At 32.9% G+C, this 16,827-nt stretch overlaps 1 pseudogene; it reads left to right on the top strand.

Moving 5' to 3' along the window:
• Window positions 1-16,355: 16,355 nt before the first annotated feature.
• LOC145256588 (U2 spliceosomal RNA) lies at window positions 16,356-16,498 on the top strand (annotated as a pseudogene).
• The last annotated feature ends 329 nt before the right edge of the window (window positions 16,499-16,827 follow it).

Genomic DNA, 16,827 nt, shown 5'->3' with positions numbered 1-16,827 from the left:
GTGTTAGTGGATAATTATATTTTAAGAACCATATATATATATATATATATATATATATATATATATATATATATATATATATATATATATATATTGATAACCACCTACGCCCGGTTGAGGGGAGAGAGGGCATCATCGACAGTATCACACCATTACTATATCATTGTCATACTGAATGAAATTAAATAGACTTTGCAAATGTTTCTTGTGTAGTTTCATAGTTTTAGTCAAGCACACAGAGTTAAAATTGTGATTTTCCTTTATAGAAAACTAGCATGGCTTCTAGGCGTTACCCAGTGGTTATGGACAACATAAAGGTGTTTGTAACCTATCTCCATCCCTCTCCTCCCCTATCTATTCACTCTTTCTACCCTTGTCTAACCTCGCTTATCTCTCTTCATCTCCCGTTTAAATACCTTAAAATTATTTCAAATGTCGAAACAAAAAAGTACCAGTCATTTGTTTTTTTGTGGACTGTTAATATCATTTTCATAGTTGCTGTTTCACCACGTTTCGGCCAATTCATTCTCTGGACTTTTTTTTTCAAGGGCCCGTGACGCAGAGGATAGAGGCGTTGAGTCACTATGGTTTTAGGTCAGTATTGTATGAAAATAGTGGTTTCAATCCTACCCAAGCATGCCAGAGGATTAGTTGGTGAAAAAATGGTGAGATAACAACAACTATGGAAGGCAGTAATTACTGGGGATAAATTACAAGACTCAAAATTCGTATCAAATCACGGTTAGTCACCTGAAGACTACCAGAGGATGAGTTGGCCGAAACGTATTAAACGGCAACAACTATGAAGATGAGGATAATAGTCCATAGAAAGAATGAATGCGCAAATTATGAAACCTCATCTTAAAAGGAATTCAAAAATAGAGAAATAATAAAATATAATTTGAATGCATCCCTATAAATCTGTAAATCCAATAAATCTTTAAATCCTATAAATCTTTAAATCCTATAAATATGTAAATTCAATAAATCTTTAAATCCTATAAATCTTTAAATCCTATAAATATGTAAATTCAATAAATCTTTAAATCCTATAAATCTTTAAATCCTATAAATATGTAAATTCAATAAATCTTTAAATTCAATAAATCTGTAAATCCAATAAATCTTTAAATCCTATAAATCTTTAAATCCTATAAATATGTAAATCCAATAAATCTTTAAATCCTATAAATCTGTAAATCCAATAAATCTGTAAATCCAATAAATCTTTAAATCCAATAAATTTTTAAATCCTATAAATCTGTAAATTCAATAAATCTTTAAATTCAATAAATCTTTAAATCCTATAAATCTGTAAATCCAATAAATCTGTAAATCCAATAAATCTTTAAATCCAATAAATCTTTAAATCCTATAAATCTGTAAATCCAATAAATCTTTAAATTCAATAAATCTTTAAATCCTATAAATCTGTAAATCCAATAAATCTGTAAATCCAATAAATCTTTAAATCCAATAAATCTTTAAATCCTATAAATCTGTAAATTCCAATAATCTGCAAATCCCTATAAATCTTTCCTATTATTTATAGTAGCCCCTTGTCTTAGTTTCATTATTTGAGTGAAAATAAAGGAAAATGGCTAAATTATCCCAGGGAATAATCGAATACAGAGAAACGAGTATTAAAGAAAAACTAAATATTCCGAAAGAATAATTAAATGAAAAAGAAAAAAAAAAAAACCCAAAAAACAAAAAAAAAAACAAAAAAGAAACAAACAAACAAACAAACAAAAAAACTGAAAAAATCTTCGGACAATAAATCAATATTTGCTTGTGTATATGGTTAACCAATCGCTAATAATATTTATAGCTAATGAATTGACTGTTTCCTTTCTGTGTTTAGTCCTCTTCAAAACTGCTGAAAGTCATGAGAAAATATGCCTCCAAAACATCAGCTCTATCAGAATGCATTCCGACGCCAAAAAGCATCCCAGATGCACTCCTCTATATGTATAAGGCTGAGATGCAGCAGAAGATGGGGTACTGCTGCCACATCTGATTTTCAACAAAGATCTAAAACGGAAGTCGTGCATCCAGTCCGTTGCTAAGATCGCTGAAAGTTGATCAGAAAATTCTACTGCTCAAGAAACTACGTGACTCCTGATAAAAGTTTTTACTTACATAAGGTCAGAAGGTCCAAACATGAAATAATATCACGTAAGGCATCGTTTCCTGCGTTCATAGAGTATAAAATCGTCTACAAAAGCTAGTGGAAGTGGTATCCTTTCTCCCCTAAAACAGATTTATCAAAGAAAAGACGTCGGGTTAGTTTCCCTTTACTCTATCATTATTCCCAAGAATGGTTCTCGACTGAGCTCTAATATTTAATTTCTCCTCATAAGACATTAATAACAAGAACTTATCTTAGTATGACGATTGACAAACGTTCTCTTTTTCCATCGATATATCTGAAATGTCTAAAATTGAGGCGATTTGTGAAAATAATTTGTCGACATTGTTTTTAAAGACAACCAAGTTGTAACCAACAAATAATCGTACAGAGTTAGACATGATCTGGTTTTTAATGTGTGTGTGTTGAGAGGGGGTGACCAACTTCCCAGGAAGGAGCACTTTTGAATCAGGATAAATTATTAAAATCATCTTAGTCTACAAAGATTTCTTATTCATCAATCGAGGAACAAACCAGTATAGTATGAAAACAGATGCTACACTTTGAATTATTTATTATATGGTAAATTTTTACAATGTAATAAATTAGGCACAAGGTCATTAAAATTGTGAGGAAAAATAGAGTGGGCTGTTGGCCATTCTTGGACAAAAGTAATAAAAATATCTATCCTACTCTTTACTACAATCATCTCAGTCACCAAAGGACCATATTTACTGGGGGTGGGGGTGCAGACCCATGAAATATCCCCAAATTTACCGGGAAGTTTATTTTTCATGAATATATTCATATACAAAAATCAAATTAGAACAAAGTGGGGAGTGAAGAAAACAATAAAAACCATCGGTTTGTAAGCTCCTAGAAAAGAGAACAACTGGTGATGTGTAGTACCTGTCCAGTACTCGATTAGGGGATGGGTGGAAAAGGTCTTCTTGTTTGACTAAATTTTTAATTTTATTCTCCCTAGAAAGGCCTTTTGGGGGCACTGGAGGAAACGATGAGTTAGAAAATATAAACAGTCTCTTCAAAAAGTTCAAATAAAATCAACGTATAAGCGATTACACACACACACACACACACACACACACACACACACACACACACACACACACACACACACACACACATATACTAGCTGGACGTTGAACGTTGCCAAGTCGTATAATACACTTAAACACGATATTGTAATTTATGCAGATTGTGTATGTATTATTATAGAATCAGTCCTCTATTGAATATTATATATTATGAGGAATAATTTGCTCAGTAGACTAATTCGCAAAAAAAAAATAAATAAATAAAATAAAATAAATAAAAAAATAAAATAAGTCAATATAAAATAAAAAAAATAATGATAATGTCGTTCATCAAATTCCGTCTGTGTTTGTTTACAATATCACGTCAGCTGATATTTGGGCTTAACGATGAATGCCCTGGAAAAATCACATCTAATTAATGTTTGATTTAATAATATGAAAATGAAGACATGATTTGCGGTGGTTTTTAATGGCACCTTTTCTTTTATTGTAAATTGAACTCATTAATAAGAAAGAATTAAAATAAAATGGTGAGGTTAACTGGGCTTGAACACAGATCACTCGATCAGTAGTCGAATGCTCTACTACTCAGCTATATCTCACTAATTATTTTTTCTTTTTCTTTTTTTTTAAGAAGAAATCATTTGCTAAGATTTATTATCTCCTTATCGATGTAACGTAAAATATTTCCCTGGAAAATTTTTTCTTTTTGATCTATAAGAAAAAAAAAACTCAAACTATTTTTAGGATCGGGTTTTTTCGATTTTCGATTCTTATTGGATAAATTTATGTACAAAAGATATCTATATGACAGACATATAAATTACCTCTGTGTGAAATTTGAAAAAGATAGATTCAGCCGTTTCGGAACCTATGAGGAAGGAACTCACACAAAGTGAATTACACACACACACGCACACTATATATATATATATATATATATATATATATATATATATATATATATATATATATATATATATTAGTCATCCACATACAGTACTGTTTCGCTGCTCATCAGTGCGGCTAGTAAGCAACTGACTCAAGCCAGGATCGAAAGCCGACCACACAAAAGACAGTCAAGGCTTCTCACCATTACGCTATACGGCTGCTGCTGTGTGAGTAATGAATAAACGATGTTTTTTTGACATCGTCCAAATGACTCCCCTCGATTTGTTTACATAAACGGCGTCGTTTAATATGCTAATGGCAGTTTGTATATCACTTCACAAAATGCTCAACCCAAGATAGGGAGCATTATATATATATATATATATATATATATATATATATATATATATATAAATATATATATATATATATATATATATATATATATATATATATACTAGACTAGACTACCCGTGACCCGTTGGGTCAGTATATTATATTAGCTATGGAATTCATGTATGAGCGTGATACTTGTGATGTAAAGAAAAAAATTTTTTTTTTTTTTACATAACAGAAACATTTCTATGAAAATATATTAAAATGAAAAAAATCACGGACGGATCACTCAAAAATGAAAAAAAAATCCTCCCTATTCGTGTAAAGTTATCTATTTTTCCGAATAATCGCTCAAAAATCGAAAATTAAACATGATTTTCCTACGAATCGAACGCCGACGAAAGTCATTTAGCAGCAAAAACGCACATGACACTACCGATGAGAAATATAATGAAAAACCCATATTGGAATCCTTCAACCAAGTTATAGAAACTTAAAACCTAAAAAAAAAAATTAATAAAACCTGAAGCAAAAAAATAAAACCTAAATAAATAAAATAAAATAAAACTAATATTGAAACAAATTAGTAAATGTGTCAACAAATTTACCGTTATCACATAACTATTTTGTATCTAGAAATGTAAACAAAAAATAAAAAGAAGGAAGGAAAAGGGACGGATAGAGAGTAGTAGTAGTAGTAGTAGTAGTAGTAGTAGTAGTAGTAGTAGTATTAGTAGTAGTCTTGGCTTTACTATAATTGTTCTTTTGTTTGTCAACGGGTTAAAGTTGTTTAGTTGTAAGAAAATAGCGACAGTATAGTTGTAATAAAGAATAGTTGCAACACACCCCCACTCTTCCCATGTTAAATAATAATTTCGAAATAATAACGTAAATATTTCAGTGCGCAGGTCAAAATCTTCAAAAGAAGCGATTTGTGTTTATTTGTTTACGTTGTTATGGGTTAATGTTTATGCGCGCATGCACAACCGGATGTCGTGAACCGGAAAGTGGGTTACATCACTCGTTACAGGGTCATTTGAATTTTATAATTATATATATATATATATACTAGCTGTACCTGGCCACGCGTTGCTGTGGGTCAGTTTGTTAAAATGGAACACATTCCTCATAAAAAATTGCATTTTGTATTGTTTATTTATTTTATTATTTCTGCAATTTTTTTTATCAATAAAAGTTGTTGTTTTTCCCCAAAAAAGGTGAATTTTTACCATAAATTGTTAGGTTAAAGTTTTTTTTTTCAGGAAAACTTGCACTTTTTTTTAAAAAGAAAGTTGGCAGTAAATATTTCTTTTTGAAAACAGAATTTTTATTATAAAAGGAAAAGATGAATGTTTTATATGAACACTGTAAATAGTTAGGTGAAAGTAGAGAAAAGTTAGATTTTTTTTTCAAGAGAATGTACAAATTTTTTTGTCAATAGAAAATAAACGGAAAAAATACTCCCATCATTAATTAATTCAGCAAAAAAAATAAATAAAATGTTGGTTTAGTGTTTCAACATTTGAACAACGCTCGGCTGAATCTGGTGATTGCCGGTCGAACCCTAAACTAATTGAAATCTGGGCAGGGAGGGGGGAGTTAAATGTTGCATGAGTAACCATTCTTTTTAATTTTGTCTTTTGTTCAATTTTTTGTGTGGGCTTTTAGCGCTAGTAAACTAACAAATTTAACCAAAATGCAAAAAATTCAACAATTAAATAATGTTAATAAGTGCCCAGCTCCTAATACAAATCCTAGTAAATCAATCCTCCTCATTGGAAACACTGAAAGGAAGGACGAAACCAAATTATTGCCAGTATGTTTGGGAGAGGTTCTATAGGTGTATTAGAAGGTGGCCATTAAAAATGATGATCAGAACCTTAATAATTCAACTTACTATTTTTTTAAAGCTTATAACTACTTGAAAATATAATTCAAACCCTAATTATTTTTCAATTAAAAGAGCAAAGACCAAATTTAAAAAAAATAACAGGTTTTATAGCAAATTATGCAATATTTGTTTCTTTAAAGCGGTTTTCCTTAAAAAATATAAAGAAAATCAACATATTTTGACTTGCTTATATGTATATGTATAAATGCCAAAAAATCACTTACCTAAAAAAATACTATTATATGGGTAGTTCCATTCTTTATTGTTAAGAATTTATCCATATTTAGATTTTAAATTCCATGTATTTTTTAAATAAACGGATTTTTTTAAAGCGAGGGTCCTAGAAAATCGCATTTTTGTGACATGTTTTGCGCGAAGCGTTAAATAGCTGCTGCTGCTAAAATGAAATTTATGAAGTATGGTTTAGTCCAAGTAATAATAATGTCTCTTTTTATTGCGCGTGTTAACCAAAATTAGTATTTTTCATCCTCCGTAGCTAAAAAGGAAATGCACATTCACCTATAAGTTTTTCCTCTAGAACAAAAAATCCGCTTCATCGACTTTTTTTACATTCTGAAATACACGAGTTTTTGATTGATATATTTTAATACTTCTTCATCGACTAATTTTTTTTTAATATCTAAAAAAAGAAAACATTCAATGAGATAGAAAAATTTGCTGTCAGTGTCTGGTATTTACTTGACGATGTAAGCATAACATGAGCTTGCATTAAAAAAAATCAACGTGTTTTAAAAAAAAAAAGGTTTTACACTTTGGACTTTACAGGTAAATTTCCAAAAAAACTATTGTTTTTAGTTTTAAATTGGAATATTTTCTTTATTGATCTTTTATCTTCAATTTGTGATATATAAAACTTTGACACATAAATTAATTATTAAAATTTTAATAAACATTTAAAATGGGGGTGTGAATTTGAAAAAAAAAGCGTTTGTCTAAAATATTATATTTGGTTTATTGGAAAGAGCATAAAATTTCGCATTGACCCTGAAAATTGAACCAATAGAAAAATTTTGATGGATTTTTAAAGTTTAAAAATTGAAAAATATTTAACTCTATTCTATTGATTTTATTACTTAAAAAAATGGCTGCATGAAGGCACGCCGGCATTTTGTAAACACTGTTTTATTTTGAAATAAAAAATAAAATTTCTATTATTTTTTAAACAACTTTAAAAGTTTATTTTGAAAGTATAAATAAACTTTAAAAAGAGAAATTACGAGTTTTTTTATTCGCAGTTTTCTGTTAGGGGTGTCAAAAATCCCTCCAAATTTCTGGTACATCTTGAGGTTCTATTCTTTTTTTCAATATTTTAAGCAGATTTGTCACTCAGCTAGCAGATTTGGTGCTTCTACACTTTATTGCCGAAATTGGAGACGCTATTTTTTTTTCACGCACTTGCTATCCAAATCTAGGGGAGACATCTGGCCGAACGATTGCTTCCGGAAAGGGAAAGAATAAATTTACCAAAATTAACATTTATTACTTCCGGAAACGTTAAATTAAACTAAAATTATCATTTATTACTTCCAGAAACTTGGTAAACCGATATTACTGGAGAAAATGAATCTTGACAATTCAAAAAATATTTAAAATTATTTATTTTTTTCGAAAAAAACAAAAAACAAACAAAAAAAAAAAACACACAAACGAAAAAACAAAAAACAAAAAACAAAAAAACAAACTAATAAATGTTTTGGCTTTGTTTTGGTTTTCAAATGGCGCTCGTCCAGATTAAACTATTATGAATATGTCATTTCAATTTTCTGTTTTTAATAAAAAAAAGAAAAGAAATTGTTCCATGAAAAACTTTCCCGTTCTCATCAATTAAATCGAAACATTTCCAATTAAACAATTGCGGACATATGTTCTCTTTCACTTTATTTACTTTTAAAGCAACATTGGACTTTTATAAAATAGTTTTTTTTTCTCGAACAAATATATAATTTTAAACATTTTTTTGAATTGTCAAGATTCATTTTCTCCAGTAATATCGGTTTACCAAGTTTCTGGAAGTAATAAATGATAATTTTAGTTTAATTTAACGTTTCCGGAAGTAATAAATGTTAATTTTGGTAAATTTATTCTTTCCATTTCCGGAAGCAATCGTTCGGCCATATAATGATGTATCCCCTAGATTTGGATAGCAAGTGCGTGAAAAAAAATGGCGTCTCCAATTTCGGCAATAAAGTGTAGAAGCACCCCAGATTTTTATGGGTCGCTATTTTTGCCATAAATTTTAGGTGAAAGTTTTTTTGTTTTTATTCAGGAAAACTTGCACTTTTTTTTTTAAGAAAGTTGATAGTAAACGTTTCTTTTTGAAAACAGAATTTGGTACTTCTTGGGCGTTGAGTTCCATGGCGACCAGCATAAAAAACACGCATCGTTCCCTTTCTGACGCAAGCGCACGTAACACTTTTTTATTTACTGACGTTCTCGTAGTACCTAAACGATTATTTGTCACATTATTTATTTTGAAAAAAGTTTTACTTTTTATGAATATTAAAAGAAAAATTGCTAAACATTTATTAATAATGCCCCACTTTTACAGACATTTGTTTTTAAATTTCTTTTTAAATGACGACTTTTATCGACTTTTTTTAATAGCATTTACGGATGGGTATGCTGACATTTGTTGTTGCTTTTAATTTCTTTTTAAATGACTTTTTATCGACTTTTATTTTAATAGAATTTGCGGATGGGTGAAAAACGAAAAAAATAACTAAACAATTTACTGACAATTTCTCGGTATCTTGACTTTGATAACATTTATTTGTTAAAAATATTTGTAAAAGTGAGAATTATTTGGACAACGCTCGGCTGAATTCGGTCACCACGATGGCCGGTCGAACCCTAAACTAATTGGAATTCGGTGTGTGTGTGTGTGTGTGTGTGTGTGTGTGTGTGTGTGTATGTGTGTGTGTGTGTGGGGTAAATTCTGCATGAGTACCATTCTTTTTAATTTTATCTTTTGTTCAATTTTTGTGTGGGTTTTTAGCGATTGCAAACTAACAAATTTAACCAAAATTCAAAAAATTCAACAATTAAATAATTTAGCTCAGTTTCTAATACAGATCCTAGTAAATCAATCCTTCTTATTAGAACACTCAAGGGAAGGACGGAACCAAATTATTGCTAGTATGCTAATTTTTTTTTTTTTTTTTTTTTTTTTTTTACAATATTTTAAGCAGATTTGACACTCAGTTACCAGATTCTTATGGGTTGCTCGTTAACTTACGATAAAACTTGCGATGTACGCGCCGGATTGTTGTAAAAATGGAATGGAAATTTAAATTTCGCTCCGTTTTAATCTTTTTTTTAATTGTGTTTCTTCCAAACAAATATAATCAAGAGAATAACATTCAACAACTGTACGTTACATATATAAAACACGAAATATTAAAATATATATATATATTAAGGAAAGAGAAATAATTTCATTTTTAAACGAAAAAAGTTAATTTGGTATATAAAAGTTCCGTTTAATGATGTCACGTGATGGCACGCGGTGTGAAATAATTGTCCCCAAATAAAAAAAAAATATCCCATCCGTACAAAGAAAATCACCTATTTATTATAGAAAAATTAAGTATAATGTTATAATTAAAAAGAGATATATAGAAACACGCATGGGTACAGTAAACATATTATAACAAAATGTGGAAACCATCCGTCCAGTGGTTATTTAGACTATTAATTACGAACGAACCAAGAGTTACATTTTATATATCTATATATCTATAAAAGTGAACGTGTCTGTCTGTCTGTCTGTGTGTCTGTCTGTCTGTGTACATTTCCCTACGCAATAACTCTGTCAATTTTTAGTCTATAGACTCGAAATTTGAAATACCGGGTACTGAGATTTGGGAAAATCGATGTGACGGGTGTCAGCCAGAAATTTGGCTGTTAAGGGGGTCAAATTTCAACGATTTGACCTTTAAGAACTCTACCAAACTCCTCCGACAATTTTGGGTCTAGACACTTGAAATTTTAGATATAGGTTCCTTGAACCTGGATCTAACTTAATAAAGTGATTTGAGCCCGAAACAATAAATTTTAAGGGGTCATAATAGGGGTCAAAGTTTTAAAAAATTAACCATTTTTTTTGTTTTTTTGCTTTTTTTTGCACAGCATACACCTCCAAACACCCGAGCAACGCCGGGCACCCCTGCTAGTATATATATATATATATATATACATATATATATATATATATATATATATATATATATATATATATATAATGGACTCTACCGTTGATTTCGACGTATAAGGTTCTTACAACCTTATCTATTGAAAGCTGTGTGTGAATCGCAGATGACATTTCAGTCTAATCAATTGTCTACAAAGTCCACAAAGTGTGCAAGAGTATGGATTGTTGAAGTATATGTCGGGGACAGCGGACGATACTTTTTTTCCCCTAGTTTGACAATGTTTGACAAGGTTTTATGCTGCATTTTTCATAATGTCATTGAAGCATGTGGACCTCAATTCATTACGATCAATCACAGTCTTCGAGAGCAGAGTTTATTTTAGCAGCTAAGAGATTGCTTTTTAATTATATATATATATATATATATATATATATATATATATATATACATACATATATATATATGTGTGTGTGTGTGTGTATGTGTATGTGTATGTGTGTGTGTGTGTGTGTGTGTGTGCGCGATGGATCTTTTCACCTCCTTATTACCAGAAATTTCCATTTCAAGATTTAACATTCATTTTGGATTTAAAGTGCAATATCCTTTTTTTTCTGCTTTAATGTCCCATTCCCTTATTCTATGTATCTAAAATGCTTTAAAAACTTTAATTTTTTTATGTTTATTGCTTTTAGCAAAAACATTTGCTAATATTTTTCCTCTGAGGAGATGAATAAGCATTGAAAACTCATGCGTTTAGGAAAGAGATTTATTTAATTGTATTCTTTGTTTTCAAACAATAAAAGAAATTTATATTTGAAGATTAACTTTTCAAATCATATATCAGTTACTTTAGCAAGTTTACAGATTACAAACGTGTTTTTCATCAAATTATATGCGAGGAATTTTAACACGAAAAAATCATGACGCTATTTTTATATACACAATTTTTACATTTATCAAAAAAAAAAAAGAAAAAAAGAAAAGTGCTTGTATAGAAGAGTGTCTATATCAACCCAAATGATTCCGAATGTGATTTTCGGGGGGGGGGATATGGCTCCATAAGCTATACAATACTTCCGGTCCTGTAAGATTCCATTTTGTAAAAATCTCAATTATTCTAGCATGTTTATATAGTTTAAACGCATTTTCTTCTTCAGATTAATACCAAATAGATTTTAACTCGAAATGATTCCTTATTTAATAATACAAAACACAAAAACAAACAAAAAAAAAAGACATAAAACCATTTTGATTACCCATACACATTTTTTGTCATTGCATTCTGTTTAGACCTTCGAACTTATCATTTACCGGTGCTGAATATCCCCCCCCCCTCCCGCACAAAATGCCATGTGTTTGCTTCTGCAAGCAAATAGGGATTAATTTTCGGCATTAAAACCAACCCCTCAAAAGACTGATTAGCTGCAAATCCAACACGCAGAACCACCCAACGTGGATGGGAGCTTCCGCAAAATTGTGGCAGTAGAGAACAACGCAGACGTCGATAACCGCATGTTTAATAGTATTTACGGTACGATTAGTGTTCCGATTAATCGTATCTGGAGTACAGGATGCTAAATAGTAGCTTTTTCGGCAGCTGCAAAACAAGTAATAGTAGCAATAGTGGTAACGTTATTAGCACTCGGGCAGGAGAGGAATGAGAAAGTCATACTGACGCCGGCGCTACAATACATGCATAGGCGCGCATGCGTCGAAGTGGCAATATGCAAATACATCCGATCACTCACATGTACGCACAGTTCGACAACACGTGATGCCAGTAAAACCTTCTGATTGGCTCATATATGTTGCGCTCTCCCCTTTCTCATTCTCCACCCGCTACCCCGACCCACTCGACTTTTAGCATTTGTATCGAACGTACACATTATAGAAGGCTTCGCCGTGGTTTACGTTTGAGGTTGACTATTCAACGCTAAAAAAAAACAAAAAAAAACACCGTCAACACAGCGGCTCATTAGCATACAGCCCAGTATCTATGGCCGTATATAGACATTTCGGTAAGATTCAGGGTGGAGTCTGCATTTTAAGACTATATGTCGATTCAGCACCGTCAAAATCGGCAGGGCACAAAGGGTAGGTACCCCTCATTGGGTCGAGACAGAAAGAATTAAAAAAAAAAAAATTCAGCCATAGAGGGAAACCTATCACAAGGATAGAAACCTACGGTTGGACAAAGAAAGAAAGAAAGAAAAATAAAGAATCAACCAATCATTGAAGACGTTTAAATAAAACACCTTTACTCAATTATATATATATATATATATATATATATATATATATATATATATATATATATATATATATATATACATATGTGTGTGTGTGTGTATGTGTGTGTGTGTGTGTGTGTGTGTACTAGAAGAATACCTGTCACACGGCGAATGAAATTTATTACGACAACAGAACAGTTTTGCTCTATTTTTATGCACTTCCTTATGAAGATTAAAATCAAGATATAATAATGCCAAATTTTATGTTTAGAATCCTCATTCTAATTTATAAAACAAACAAACAAACAAACAAACAAAAACAGTGTAGGCGATCGAAAAATACAATTGCGAATTACTTAGGACCTCTATCCAGTCATGGCTGATGGAACGAGAGCATGCTACCTCCATGAAGTAAATGAAGGATTCCGTTTCGTCCAGATTCTCTAGTTCGACAGAAACATTTCCGGGTTTGACAAAATTCGCCTTGAAAAAGGTCGGAGGTTACATCGACTGAAATCTTGTGAAAACGACACTCAAGATGAGAATAGCAGTCTGAAGAATATAAATACGAAAAACAAAATTTTTGATTTTAGAAAATTTGATTTTGATTTTAGAAAATGTTTTAAATTTAAAGAGGACGATTTAGGGGTTTTAAGAAGAATTGAAATTCAGGAAATCTTGCTTGATTAGTTGCTAATGAAGATTACTCAAATTTAATGTAAATCTGAAATATTTGGATGTTCAAATGAAAGACTGTGCTCATATCATGCCCCCTCTAAACGCCTTTAAAGTACTCTAAAGAAATTTTAATTTAAAGAATACTTATTAATTAATGCGTAATAGCTATCGTTAAAATACCACAAAATCGGAGAAATCTGAACTTACACTAAAGAACTTCCAACCCCTCATCACTAGGTCTATAGAAAACTTAGTGGAACTAAATATAACCGACATTACCAAACATTACGCTTGGAACTGTGTTCGAAATTTCATAATAGTCAGTTAATTTGTTCAGGAGTGATTCGTGTAATACAAAATAATAAACATACAAACCTAACTTTATAAAGATATCCGCCATGTCAAGAAAAAGTTAACCCATTAAAAGCTATCGTTTCATGTGTTTAGGAGAAGGGAGAAAGCAAATATTAAGTCGGACCCGACCTCGCTAATCTGAAATGAATCCAGAAAGGATCATTCACTCTATTTCAATAATAAGGCGTTTCTTTTGTTTCCTTTTTTCTTATACTGATTTTTTTCTTCTTTTTTTAAAACTCTCTCTTTTTATGTTTGGTCCCCGGATAAAAGGAGGGTGGACCTGTAAATTCACCCTTGTTCGTTCGTCTGTTCGTTTGTCCGCACTTTTCTCAATAACTACGCCTTGGAATTTTTTGAAATTTTGCACAAACATTAAACATGCTATGAGTAAAAAGTAACAGAACGGATTTTCCGGGAAAACTCCGGCTGTCCCATCCCCAGGTGTACCTTTCGGCTTAAAATGGCTAAAATTGACACTTTTGTGCTTATTAAAAAAATTGATACGTCGGATTTTTAAAAAACTTTCTGAAAAGTTGTAACTAACTGATTTCTCTACAATTTTGTTTGTCTATACTTTGAGATACCTTTTGGGTGTGCCCCAGGGGCTCTTTTAGGGCTAATAAAAGCACTCCATTTTTTTTGGACTATTTTACCATATTTATCCAAAATTTCCTATGTATGTCTATTTAGCAGTTTTGCATGGTGCTGAACTCAAATTTAAATATGTTAAGGCCTTGGGGACTTTTGGGGCTAAATGGGGGGGGTGATGGACTGAGTCATTTCCTTTTTTGCATGGTGCAGAACTCAAATTTACATATGTTAAGGCCTAAAGCTGTACTGATTGTTCATTTTCACCAGGATTTGACGTCACCTGGGGATTTTGTGGGCTAAATAGGGGCGGGGCAAATGCTGAACTTAGTTATTGTTTTTATGGGTCGTCCACTGTGCACTCGCGGGGGACCATGCATGCTTCACTTGTTTACATTTATTTTGATATTATTAGTTATATAACGAATACCGGAGCAGAAAAGAAGTCGACGAAATCACGTGACTCCCATATAAAGATTTTCTGTCTATCACTGCCTCAAACAGCAGAAAGCTGTCTCGGGCACCATCCACAATGAAAGTCGAGCGCGCACAATGCAACTATGGTAGCGAGACAAACTGTCTATCTGTCAGTCTGTCCTCCTTTTCCAACACGTAAGCAAATAACCTGTCGTTCTGATTTTTAGTCGCGTGCAAACGACTTTATAAGTCACTCCGCCGGTCGTCTTTCAATCGGTCGGTCTGTCCGTAACACTTTTTGGGCTTGGCTTTTTTGGTTAAGATCAAAGGTCTGTTGTTAATAGATGCTGTTCTTAGTTTTTTAAGCTTTTCTTGGCCTTTTGGCCAGGATCAAGGTGTAGTATCTGTTCCGGCAGATGCTGCAAGCTATGACTAGCTATGACTAGCAAAGACCAGATGTGGGGGCAACCCCACATGCCTGACCATTAACCAGCTCCCATTTCCCACCTCTCGGGAGCTGGTCCCCTTTTTCCCTTCCCCCTCCCTTCACTCCTCACATTAAAAATCGGCCTTGTGCCTAATTTGCTCGGTGGGGGAGCAAATAAACACCATCTGTTCCGGCAGATACTGCAAGCTATGACTAGCTATGACTAGCAAAGACCAGATGTGGGGGCAACCCCACATGCCTGACCATTAACCAGCTCCCATTTCCCACCTCTCGGGAGCTGGCCCCCTTTTTCCCTTCCCCCTCCCTTCACTCCTCACATTAAAAATTGGCCTTGTGCCTAATTTGCTCGGTGGGGGAGCAAATAAATACCATCTGTTCCGGCAGATACTGCAAGCAAAGACTATATGTGGGGGAAACCCCACATATAAGACCTTGGTCAATGTAGGGGCAACCCTTCATACCAATTGTCACTATCCAGCTCCCCTACTCCCCGGAGAGTTGGTCCCCATTTCCCCTTCACTCCTCACTTTAAAAATCGGCCTTGTGCCTAATTTGCTCGGTGGGGGAGCAAATAAATACCATCTGTTCCGGCAGATACTGCAAGCAAAGACCATAGGTGGGGGCAACCCCACATATAAGACCTTAGTCAATGTAGGGGAAACCCTTCATACCAATTGTCACTATCCAGCTCCCCTACTCCCCGGGGAGTTGGTCCCCATTTCCCCTTCACTCCTCAAATTTAAAAATCGGCCTTGTGCCTAATTTGCTCTGTGGGGGAGCAAATAAATACCGTATCTGTTCCGGCAGATACTACAAGCAAAGACCATATGTGGGGGGCAGCCCCACATATAAGACCTTGGTCAATTTAGGGGCAACCCTTCATACCAATTGTCACTATCCAGTTCCCCTACTCCCCGGGGAGTTGGTCCCCATTTCCCCTTCACTCCTCATATTAAAAATCGGCCTTGTGCCTAATTTGTTCGGTGGGGGAGCAAATAAATACCACCTTGGTCAATGTAGGGGCAACCCTTCATACCAGTTGTCACTATCCAGCTCCCCTACTCCCCGGGGAGTTGGTCCCCATTTCCCCTTCACTCCTCACATTAAAAATCGGCCTTGTGCCTAATTTGCTCGGTGGAGGTGGGGGAGCAAATAAATACAGCCTTTCTTGGCCTTTTGGCCAAGATCAAGGTGTAGTATCTGTTCTTACTACATGCTGTACTTATATTTGTAACTTTGTGATATAAAGTGGGGGGGGTCACTTTTCTGTATTAATTTAATGTAAAATGATGACCCACTTTACAACTAGTCAGTCTCAAAGCCATTCAAGTCATTCTCCAGATCATTCAAGTTGTTTTTTGAAGGATTCCAGTTATTTTTTTAACCATTCAAGTTATTCTTAAGGTCATTTAATTCATCATTAAGTTCATTAAAGTCGTTCTAAGTCATTTACTTTTTTTTTTTTATTTAAGTCATTTCAGCCCATTTTTCGGTCATTTTAGTTTATCTTTAAGAATTTCATGTCAATCCTACATTCACGCATTAATGCATTACACGAGAGCATGCGACTAATGGCTATCGGCCTTGTTTTATGTAAGAGCTCATTTCTTTTAAATAAATTAATATTGGCGT

The sequence above is a fragment of the Euprymna scolopes genome, chromosome 32 (assembly GCF_053919585.1).
Source record: "Euprymna scolopes isolate OS-2025 chromosome 32, ASM5391958v1, whole genome shotgun sequence".
Lineage (NCBI taxonomy): Eukaryota > Metazoa > Mollusca > Cephalopoda > Sepiida > Sepiolidae > Euprymna > Euprymna scolopes.
This window is presented reverse-complemented; position numbering and strand designations above follow the sequence as displayed.